The 10,082-nt window shown below is 33.5% G+C and overlaps 2 long non-coding RNA genes across 21 annotated transcripts; both read left to right on the top strand.

Annotated features, from left to right (window-relative positions):
* Nucleotides 1–375: 375 nt before the first annotated feature.
* Nucleotides 376–6,602, top strand: LOC146918099 (uncharacterized). Of its 20 annotated transcripts, none has more exons than XR_015015995.1 (12): nucleotides 1,289–1,474; nucleotides 1,887–2,013; nucleotides 2,111–2,156; nucleotides 2,269–2,457; nucleotides 2,569–2,689; nucleotides 3,159–3,625; nucleotides 4,446–4,510; nucleotides 4,617–4,672; nucleotides 4,787–4,938; nucleotides 5,501–5,557; nucleotides 5,654–5,841; nucleotides 6,387–6,602. It is a non-coding gene; the product is annotated as an uncharacterized LOC146918099 (long non-coding RNA). The 20 variants fall into 20 exon arrangements; XR_015015994.1 differs by having other exon boundaries at nucleotides 5,501–5,554; XR_015015993.1 differs by lacking the exon at nucleotides 1,289–1,474 and adding an exon at nucleotides 376–858 and having other exon boundaries at nucleotides 5,501–5,841.
* A 403-nt stretch (nucleotides 6,603–7,005) lies between these two features.
* LOC146918100 (uncharacterized) lies at nucleotides 7,006–8,805 on the top strand. Its single transcript, XR_015015997.1, has 2 exons — nucleotides 7,006–7,299; nucleotides 8,572–8,805. It is a non-coding gene; the product is annotated as an uncharacterized LOC146918100 (long non-coding RNA).
* The last annotated feature ends 1,277 nt before the right edge of the window (nucleotides 8,806–10,082 follow it).

A 10,082-nucleotide genomic window follows, 5' to 3' on the forward strand; every position in this document is an offset into this window, starting at 1 on the left:
ACAAAAGTTAAAGATAAAAAGTAATAAAATCTGGATGTAGAAATCAAATTTTGCAATAATTTTTTGCGGACGAACTTTTAGTAATGTTCTAAACATGTCTGCAAAAAATTGTTCAAAAATTTAAGAGTTTAAGCATAAATTAAACAAATTTGAATTGAGTAGGGACTAATACTCAGTGCAGAAAAACAAAATTAGGGACTAAAAATGCTATTAAAATTAAGTAGGGACTAAATTTACAACGTCGCTATTTTATAGGGACTAGAAACATAATTAACCCTTTTTTCAAATTATCTATAAGGTTTTTTTTTTACCAATGGTAAAATGGTAACTTCATCCGTAAAAGTTATATATGTGAGAAATATCTTCAATTTCTACACAATTCTAATCCTTTCTCTCTCAAAAAATATGACAACATCTTCCCTTCTCTCTCTACAATTTCCATCGGCCTCCCATAACCCTCACTCTAATATCACCAATTCATCCTTCCAAAATTTATTTAATCCAACAAACAATGGTTTTAATCTAACTCTTGTCACATTTAAGCCCTAAAACTAGTAAAACCATCTCCTTTTCTCCCTCTCAGCTGTGTTCCTCTCATGTTTTCTACTCTTTTGAAGTTTTGCAAGCATGAACTCATGTGGTAGCAGCTGTGTACTTATGGTATGAGTCATGTTTGTTTGAGCATTAGAAGTAAGAAATTGAAAGGAGAGCTAACATTGAGGCTTGGGTATAATTATAAGGAAGCTTAAGCTTGGATTTTAGACTTTGTTTGGATTTGGGCACAAAGTAAAAAGGGATTATCAGTTGGAGCTGTGAATGAGTACTTAAGTGAGCATGAATTAAGAAAGATTGAAGTTGGTAAGTGTTGTTTAGTTGTTTGTAAAAGCTACCGTAAGTAATTAATTTGTTCCTATGTGGCTTGGTGCTGATTATATGGGGATTAACATGCCTAAATTGTTGTGTGAGTTGTTCTAGAGCTGTTCAAACATGTTTGGATATATGAAGTAGAGTTTGGAATGAAATTGAAATCTCTAGAAGCCATATGATGTCAGTTAAGTTGTTTTGACAAAATTTGTCATAAGCGATTAAGTTGTGAATTTAAGTTGCTGAATAAGTGTTTTTATATCTGTTATCTACTTATATATGTAGGACAATACATAGCTGTTTTTTTTACCATTTTGCCCTTCTGAGGGGCATTTTGGTAATTCAGTAATTAGATAAGAGAGAAATATATATGCCAAACCACATTTTTTTCTCTCATTTTTTTTTCTCTCTACTCTTCCTCTCACCAAAACCGCAGAACTCTCTCTCTCTCTTCTCAAACACGCCTCACCCTCTCTTCTCTCCTTTCCATCAAATTTCACCAATTTCTTCACCAAAATCCACATGCAAATAGGATTTTGTAATCTTCAGCCTAATCTAATGGTCTATCAACTTCTAATTCTTCATTTCACCCACTCAATTCTGATTTATGGTGAGTTTTGTTTGATTGGGTTTTTGTTATTGTTAATGAAATTGTTAATTATGTTGTTAATGTTGTTGTTGATTTAATTGATGTTTTTGATTTGATCTTCTGAATTTATGTTTTTCTTCGGTTGTTTGTGTTTAAAGGTTGTTGATTTTTTATTTAACAATCAAAGTTTGAATTTTTTGTGATTAATTTGTTCTGTGTGTATATGGGTCTATCTAATTTTTATAGATTTTGAAATGAAATTTGAGGGTGGTTTAGTTAAGTATTAAGGTTATGTGATAATCTAGAAAATGTTAAGTGAATCCATGGGTGGTACCTTTCTTTTACATTTTTGTGCTATGGTGTGATTTATAATTTTTGTTCAGTGAAATAATGTCATAATGTTTGATTTATGATTTTTGGTTAATGGAATTAGGTGAGAATAAGCAAAAGAATATGGGGGTTGAAGGAAGAAACAGAAAAGTACTTCAAGATATCCAAAATCTTGTAATCAACCCAGCAGATCTTGGTGCTAATGCTAATGTCACCAAATGCCTCACAAGGTGCTGATTCCATAACTTTACAATTGAAATTAAATCATTACCTCATGTTGTGTATCTTTATAATTTGCCTGATTCTTTGTTTTTATTGTTGCTGCAGGGCTCAGTTAGCGGTTCTTGCTCAAGCCGCTGCCGAGAAGAACAAGGTACATTTGTTGTTGCTGTTATCATGTTTACTCTGTTCCATTTTCAAAGGTTGTGTTTCCTTAATACATTGTATCACTAAAATTGTTCTGTTGGAACTCTTTGTTGTTGTAGAACGTTGTTCCTGCAACAAGGGTGGAACATGCTTAGAAGCCTGCAGAACCTGAAGTTATTGTTATTAGCTCTGATGAAGAATTTGAGGAAGTGAAGGAGAAACAAGCTGTTAGATGAAGAAAAGTTAGAGAAAGATCCACCAGAAAAATTGTCAAGACCTTTAGTTCATTGATTTCAGCTAGAAGCAAGGTTAATTTCTTTTGATTTTATGAAATATGGTTTGTGTGACTTGTGGTGCTATTTTTCAATGTAGAGTTCACCTTAAATGGCTCCAATGATTTAAAACCACTCTTTTTGCAGGTTTCTTATCAAGATAAGGGTGATTGACAACAGTGACAGTGCAACCTTGGTGATGTTTGACAGAGAGGCGTGTGCCCTTTTCCAGAAAACATGCGCTACTATGATTCAACAATGCAATGGGGTATTATATATTTTCCTTCAAATTTGATTAGAACCAGAAAAGTCCCATTTCATATTCCCTTTCAGGAACTCCATCTATTACTTCTGAAAAATTGAATAGAAAAAATTATTTGGATTGGTACTTTGCTGTCAAATTTTGGTATCTTGGTCAGGGAATTTATGATCATTTGACACCCTAAGTTGAAAGTTTGTGTAAAATTTACGTTTAGCTTCATTCTTCAGTGGTTGTGATTGTTTAACTAATGCATCCACTCATCTATTGCCTTTTGTGTTTCATGCCATTGAGGATGTTACAAAATTTATGCAGTTATTTCTTTTAATATCATGTTGCCATGGCTTTTAGTGTCATAATTTACTCTGCAGTGCAAGTTCTTATTTCTTTTTTCTTCTAATATCATGTTTACATGACTTTTAGTGTTATAATTTATTCCGCGGGTGTTTGACGGATTATTCTTACTTCGAATTTTCAGGCTGGTGATGCTCTGATACAGTTATATAACAATTTCATCAGACTTTGAGACCAAAATCAACCTTCCCAAGCTTGCACACTTTGCTGTGATGGTTTCTCGACTGTATTCTGAGAAAGAAGCTGCCATTGGTTATCTTGAAGGGGTCATTAAGAAACTGCAAGCCACTAGAGAGAAGTGCATAGAAGAGCCTATCCTATAGCATAGAAAAGCCTATCCTATACATTAAGATGCAAATTGCCTTATTCAAGCTTGAGCAAGGTGACCAAAAGCAATGCAAGAATCTTCTGGAAAATAGGAAGAGTACACTTGACAACATGACAGATATTGATCCAACTGTGTATGCAAGCTATTACTGGGTGTCTTCCCAATATCACAAATCCCGTCAGGAATTTTCCGAGTTCTACAAAAGTGCTCTTCTCTATTTGGCATACACATCAGTGGAGTCTCTCTTTGACTCATTCAAGCTGGTATGTTAGCAGAATTGTCTGAAATGTTTTGTTGATTTATTTATTCCTACTGTGCTGTCTCAAATTATAGCTATTTGCTTACACCTAACACTGACATAAGAGCATGTGTTTCACAGTAGCTAAACATCCATTTTCTAGGGAGGTTCTCCCCTTATCTATCTGGATCTTATGATTGGGTTCTTTACATCATAGAAACTTAGGAGACGGTGTAGCTAAATTATTATGAAACATTGTGTTAAAAGTTATCTTATTCTAGATAGTAGATATTAGATATACAACACAGGACAGAGTTATGTGGTAGATCTTAGAATGTTATTTTTTTTGAAATTGTAAGATATGACAACTGTAATTGATTACCCAAAACTACTTTTAAATTGGTATAACAGTGACATAAATATTAATATAAAAGAGAGAATCAGTATTTTAATATTAGGTTAAGTTATTGTAACTGTAACAAAATGTGGTAAAATAAATGTTGCATCTGTTTGTTTATAAGTTTGTTTATAGATGCATACATTCATTATCTAAATAAATATGAATTTTTATTTACATCTTATAAGTGGTATTATAATGCATTGTCACACTTAAATAATGTCCCTGTGTATAAGTTCTAAGGGTGAAACTTCTGCCAGCGTTGTGCATGTTGTTCCTAAAGTTTCTAGCTGTTTTATTTTTCCCCTTTTAATCGATTTAGGGATCCTCTTTTTTGGAGGTTGTTGTTATTATATGAAGGTTTTGGTTGAGAAATTTTGGTTGATTCTGGTTGAGTTGGTGTGGTGTTATATGTTTTGTTAAAGCTTTGTTGATTTCATGCATCCAGAATTGAGCACGCAAAAGTTTAATGCGGGTGTCCATTTGTCAGCTATCTGTTGTGATGGACAAGGGGTATGCATTTGCCATTTTCTGCTTAAGTCATTTAGAGTCATCATATCTTTAAGGGTCTATAAATACATGTACACCACTTGACTGTAGGCTCAACATTTTTTCACAGTAGTTTGAGAATATCACTATACACTGATATCTTTTCTCTCACAACTTGCAGAAATGGTAAACAAAGGTTTATATTCATGAAATCAACTTAGTTATTTTTCAATTATTTGATTCAAACTCTTAAATTTTTTTTGCGATTTTGATGTGGTATGTTGGTAATCTCATTTGTAGGGAGTTCAGCAAAGATAACTCAAATCTTAGAGATTGTTGGTGGAAAGATTGATTTCAATTTGAAGGTTCGTGTCATCAACATGTGGACTACACCAGACCGTGCCAATCCTACGGACCAGGGAAGTATTCAGATGATATTAGTAGATGAAAAGGTATGGTTATAAGACCTATGATAAGTTTAGTTGTTGATTTAGTATATTTTCCTTCATTTGCTACCTTGCTGTGCGGTTTAATTGATATATCACACTTAGATTATCTGTTATAGTGCTAATCTGTACACACTGTTTATAGGAATATCACATTAACCTTATCAATGCAGTAAGTTAAAAATCATAGTACTAATCTCACAAAATAGTTAAATGTCATATATTCTTCCACTCTAAAAATGAAAGTTTTATTTGGATCCATCGAAGGCAGTAAGTTTAAGACATATGTTAGCATTTAACTTCAAAATCCAAGCACTTAAAGTGTGATACATTCTTATAAGAATCCATTTATAGATCACAGTTAAGTTAGCTGAAATAATGCTAATATGCACGTAAGTGTGATACATTCTTATACAATGATCTGTTAGATTTAATTAGTTGTTACTTTTTATAGCGTGTGTATATCTTTTGTGAATTTTAATGAGTATTAGTTTATCCTTAGAATGGAATGGAAAAGAAGATTATGATGATAGTTTATGTCTAACAAAGGTATACCTATGCTATGCAGTTGAGCCTCCAAACATTGAGCAAGCTTTAAAATGGTTGTATAAAGCTTCCGAAGGTGGTAATATCCGGGCTCAGTACCAACTTGCTCTCTGTCTTCATCGAGCTGGTTGATATCCCATTTGTTTGAATTGTGCATCTCTGCTTGATTTTGTAGGTGCCAAATGGGATAGGAACCCTTTTGGGAATGCCCAGTTGATATTATACTTCTATTATGAGAGTAAATCTAGAAGATTAAATGCCTAAGAACCGCTGATAGTGTCATATGCATGATCACTTCTGCTGAAAAGATGAAGGTACAAGCTAATATTCAAATGCATGATCACTTCTGCTGAAAAGATGAAGGTACAAGCTAATATTCAATATTTTGTATTAAGATTTTTGGTCTTTCACGGTCCGTGGCGCGTAAAGAAAGTTGTCTGATATTGGCTATTTGTTGCTCAATGTAAGAGATAGGTTTCTTGAATTGAGCATAATGAATTTTTTTAATACATTATGTACAACAAATGAGCAAATTGTTCCCTATGAAAAGAAATTTTAAGGTTCAAATAATACATGAATGATAGGGACCAGAATCTGATAGTGACATTGAAATTGAGAAGAAACCAGAACTTCAATATAACAGTAGATCAAATTAAAAGGAAGATGACAATGGCATCGAGCAATGTTGATGAACAGTTAATTTTACCTGTTTTGGCTTTGTTTATTTTTACTTTTATTTTTGCCATTTTGATTTCCTTCTTTAATCTCTTCAAATTTTATAATCAATATGTAACACTTGCAAGTGGTTTTGTTTTGGATCCCACAGTTTTTTTGTCCTAATGCAGCACACCGATTTCTTTATGATTGGAAGTTGTTCCTTTTTATACTCATTCTGATTCAAATTGCAGGTTGGACAATTGATAGAGATAAACAAGGTTGACAAAGCACAATTTAAATTGTTTCTGCAAGTGGAGCCTAGGCTGGTAGCATTTATATTATGTCAAGGGTATCTACCAATACCAACCAGATCATTCTTACAGTTCTTGATTATGTGTACTCACAATATTCTTTTGTTATACACATTGATCAACCTTAAATAAATTTACATGAAAGTTATAGTTGAATACTTGAATTTAATGAAGTTTAACTTTTGCTTCAATTAACTAAAAAGGAATTTGAAGGAGTGTATTTGAACTTATCTTATGACATAAGCTTGTGTGCAAATATTTAGAAAATTGGCTAAGGGAATCAGTTTACACATAAGCTTGTGTGCAAATAGTAATCCGCTTTCCATTTGGAATCAGTTTACTTTTAAGAGTTAACAAATATGTGTTTGCAAACAAAATTATCCGGAAAAAAAAAAAAGCAATCCACCCCGTGCGAAGCACGGGTTTGTAGCTAGTGTATGTTTGAAATAGATTCTTGGAAGCAAGAAGTGAGGAAGAGGAAACTAGGGCTGAAGCTTGAAGTTTGGGCTTAAAGAGGTGAAACCCGTATTTGGGACAGGGCTCCACTAAAACGGTAAGAACTCTCTCCCTGTAACTCCGAATCAAGTGATCTTTGTTGCTATGGTTAGCTAACGAAATTGTCGACATTTGGGTACCGGTTTCATGAATTTTGGTTCAGTATTGAAGTCTAGAGACGACCTTGAAGTATGGAGGCTAATGTAAAATTTGTGCTGAACCAAGAATTAAGTTGTCGATATTTAAGCGGTTGCAACTATGGATTTTTCGTTGGAGGATCGAATAGAGACAGAAGTGAAGAGCGATGACTGATGCTCAATTGATGCTTAAATTGTTCAAGAGTTCAGAATAAGATGAGGTGAGTTCCTTTAGATAGTAAACCATCCATTTTGGGTAGTGAATTTATGCCCTATGATTTATATAACCCTTGAGTTGGAATAATTTTGATGTAGATAGAATAGTTATGATTTACTAGTTAGATACCCTATTAATTTGTTCTAATATTTCTTATGTTAATGTGTAATACTAATCAGTCCTAATGTTGGAGGATAGGATTTTAAACTGAAATTTCGACACACACATATATATAGTTTTGGATAATTGAACTTGTCATGTGTTTTGGTTACTAGTTAACTTTCAAAATTATTTTCTTATTTGGAATGGAGCATTTCACATACAAAGTTGGCCATTGTTCGGCTATAATGACAAATACAAATTTTTCAACAATGTGACAAGATTCTTATACAATCCTCCAACTTAGGTTCCAATACATAATTATTGCACGTTGACATAAGAGATGCATTTAGAACGGATGAGTCATGAAAACAATTCATGGGTAGATTACCAATCATTGGAAACAAGGGACTTTAATTATGGAGTTTCGGCTTAATTAGTCGAAGCTAGTTCTATCAGAATATGCCTAGAACCTGAATAGGTTAGCATCAAAATTAGTTTCAGGATAAAGACGGGATTACTACGTCTTTATTATCAGATTCAGAAATATTATCATTGTAAGAAAATCAGTTAAGATAAGATATTCCTCTCTAGCTCCCCGTCAGTAGTGGAGTTGAGGATTAACTCAGTTATCAGAAAATCAGTTCAGTTTATAATATTAAATAATTATAAGCCGTGGCTTTTGCTATCCTCGCCAGTTAGGATACAAAAGGTTCCCGCCAGTTGGAACGGGCACTATCCGTAAGGATAACCCCACGATAATCAGAGGAGTCCGGTATCCCCGTCAGTTGGGTTCCCGCCAGTTGGAAATTATTACCGGTCAGAGTGGAATAAATTTCGGGGTTACTCCACCTGAGTTTATTCCGTAAAATCAACTCAGATAATATTGTTTGTTCAACGCTAACATTCTAACACAATATGACATATATTATGAATATGATTATGATTAAGATTATGATTTTAGTATTAGTATCAGAATTATATCAATATTTCAGATAGCGATCCTAGTTATCCCCCGATCGCTCAGTTATGCATGACAAAACTGTTTAAACCCAAAAAAAGGTTGAGTTTAGAGACAGATGGCGATCCTAGGTTCCCTGAGATTGCCTACAGCCTAGGATAGGTGGAACTCACTGAGACATCCCGTCTCACCCCAATCCCTTTTATTTTATTTCAGATCAGCAGGTTGTACGTGGCAAGGAGACAATACAGGAGGCTGAATGGTATATTTCCACATGCTCGTGTCGTACTAGTTCAGATTATTTATTATGGTTCCGGACATGCATTCAGATAGCAAATGTACGATCCTGCAGTGATGTATATATTTATTCAGTCGAAATTTTTATTATTGTAATTTTAATGTATCCAGTACTAAATTTAACGCACATTCTAAATATTCTAGATAAGTTTAGTATGGGCGTTACAGTATTTTGATTCGGAATATTGATCTTCCTTCTCTTCAACTTAATGGAAAGCTATTGTGTTGCTCAAAGACCCGATGGGGAAGGATTGCTTTAAGTACGAGATTGTATTGAAGGTTGGAAATGGGAAGGGACTCGTTTTGGGAGAGATTGTTGGATTGAAAACTCCAACTTGTGCATTTTATTCCCCCCGGTTATTCACTTTGGCGGTGTTATACCCTAATTTTGGACCAAAAAATACTTGTTAAATTCTTCTTTTCTTGCATTATAAGTCATTTGAACTGTCTCTGATCAATTGCATTTTTCCTTGCATTTTATTTCAATATTATTTGCAAAATTCATATAAAAGGGTATTTTAGTCATTTCCTGCATTTAACTCATTTTAATCTTTGAAAATTGTCTGAGTCTTTTAAATTGGTCTGTATAAGTCCTTGTTTCAATCTCATGTCAAAATTCATTTCAGAAAATATCAGTTAAGTCATTTTTTAGTCAGTTTAGCCCCTAGGGGCGTTTTAGTCATTTCCTGCATTCAACTCATTTTTAATCCTTGAAAATTGTTTGAGTCTTTCAAATAGTTTGAATAAGTCTTCATTTCAATTCTATGTCAAAGTCCATTTTAAAAATTGCATTAGAAGTCATTTTGAGTCAGTTTTGCCCCTAGGGGCATTTTAGTCTTTTCATGTGTTAAAACCCTGTTTAAATTCTAGAAATTGTCTCTGAGTCTTTTAATTCGCTTGTATGAACTCTTGCTTTAATCCCTTGTTAAAAAATCATTTTAAATTTGCATTTGAGTCGTTTCGAGTCATTTTAGTCCCTAGGGGCATTTTGGTCATTTCACGTAAAATCTCTGATTCATTTTAATCTGCTTTGTCGCTTTTAATCGTCTCGCTTTACGTTAATTTTCAATTTACTTTTTCAATTCAATTTTAGTTTTAATTTTCATTTTGGTCCTCGTACTATTGTTATTTGCATTTTAATCCTTTTTAAGTGTGTTAAGTCCAAGTGCCACGTGTCCAAATGCTATTGGTCCTTAAGAGTTTGTTACAAGTCTAGTGCCACATGTCCCACTCCAATCGGTCCAAGGCTTACCACATCACCTATATAAGTCAAACCTATGGTCAATTTTCAAGATTCAATCATTACCAATCATTTTTTCACAAAAAATCCCAAAAATAATAAAAATCAATTTCTTTCTTCCCTCTTTTTTTCCCTCTCTCACGTGAATCATCATCACCACCACCATAACCACTTTTTTCCTCCACCACTC

Source organism: Medicago sativa, chromosome 6 (genome assembly GCF_051527215.1).
Source record: "Medicago sativa cultivar Bolivia chromosome 6, Bolivia_mono, whole genome shotgun sequence".
In the NCBI taxonomy this organism is placed as follows: domain Eukaryota; kingdom Viridiplantae; phylum Streptophyta; class Magnoliopsida; order Fabales; family Fabaceae; genus Medicago; species Medicago sativa.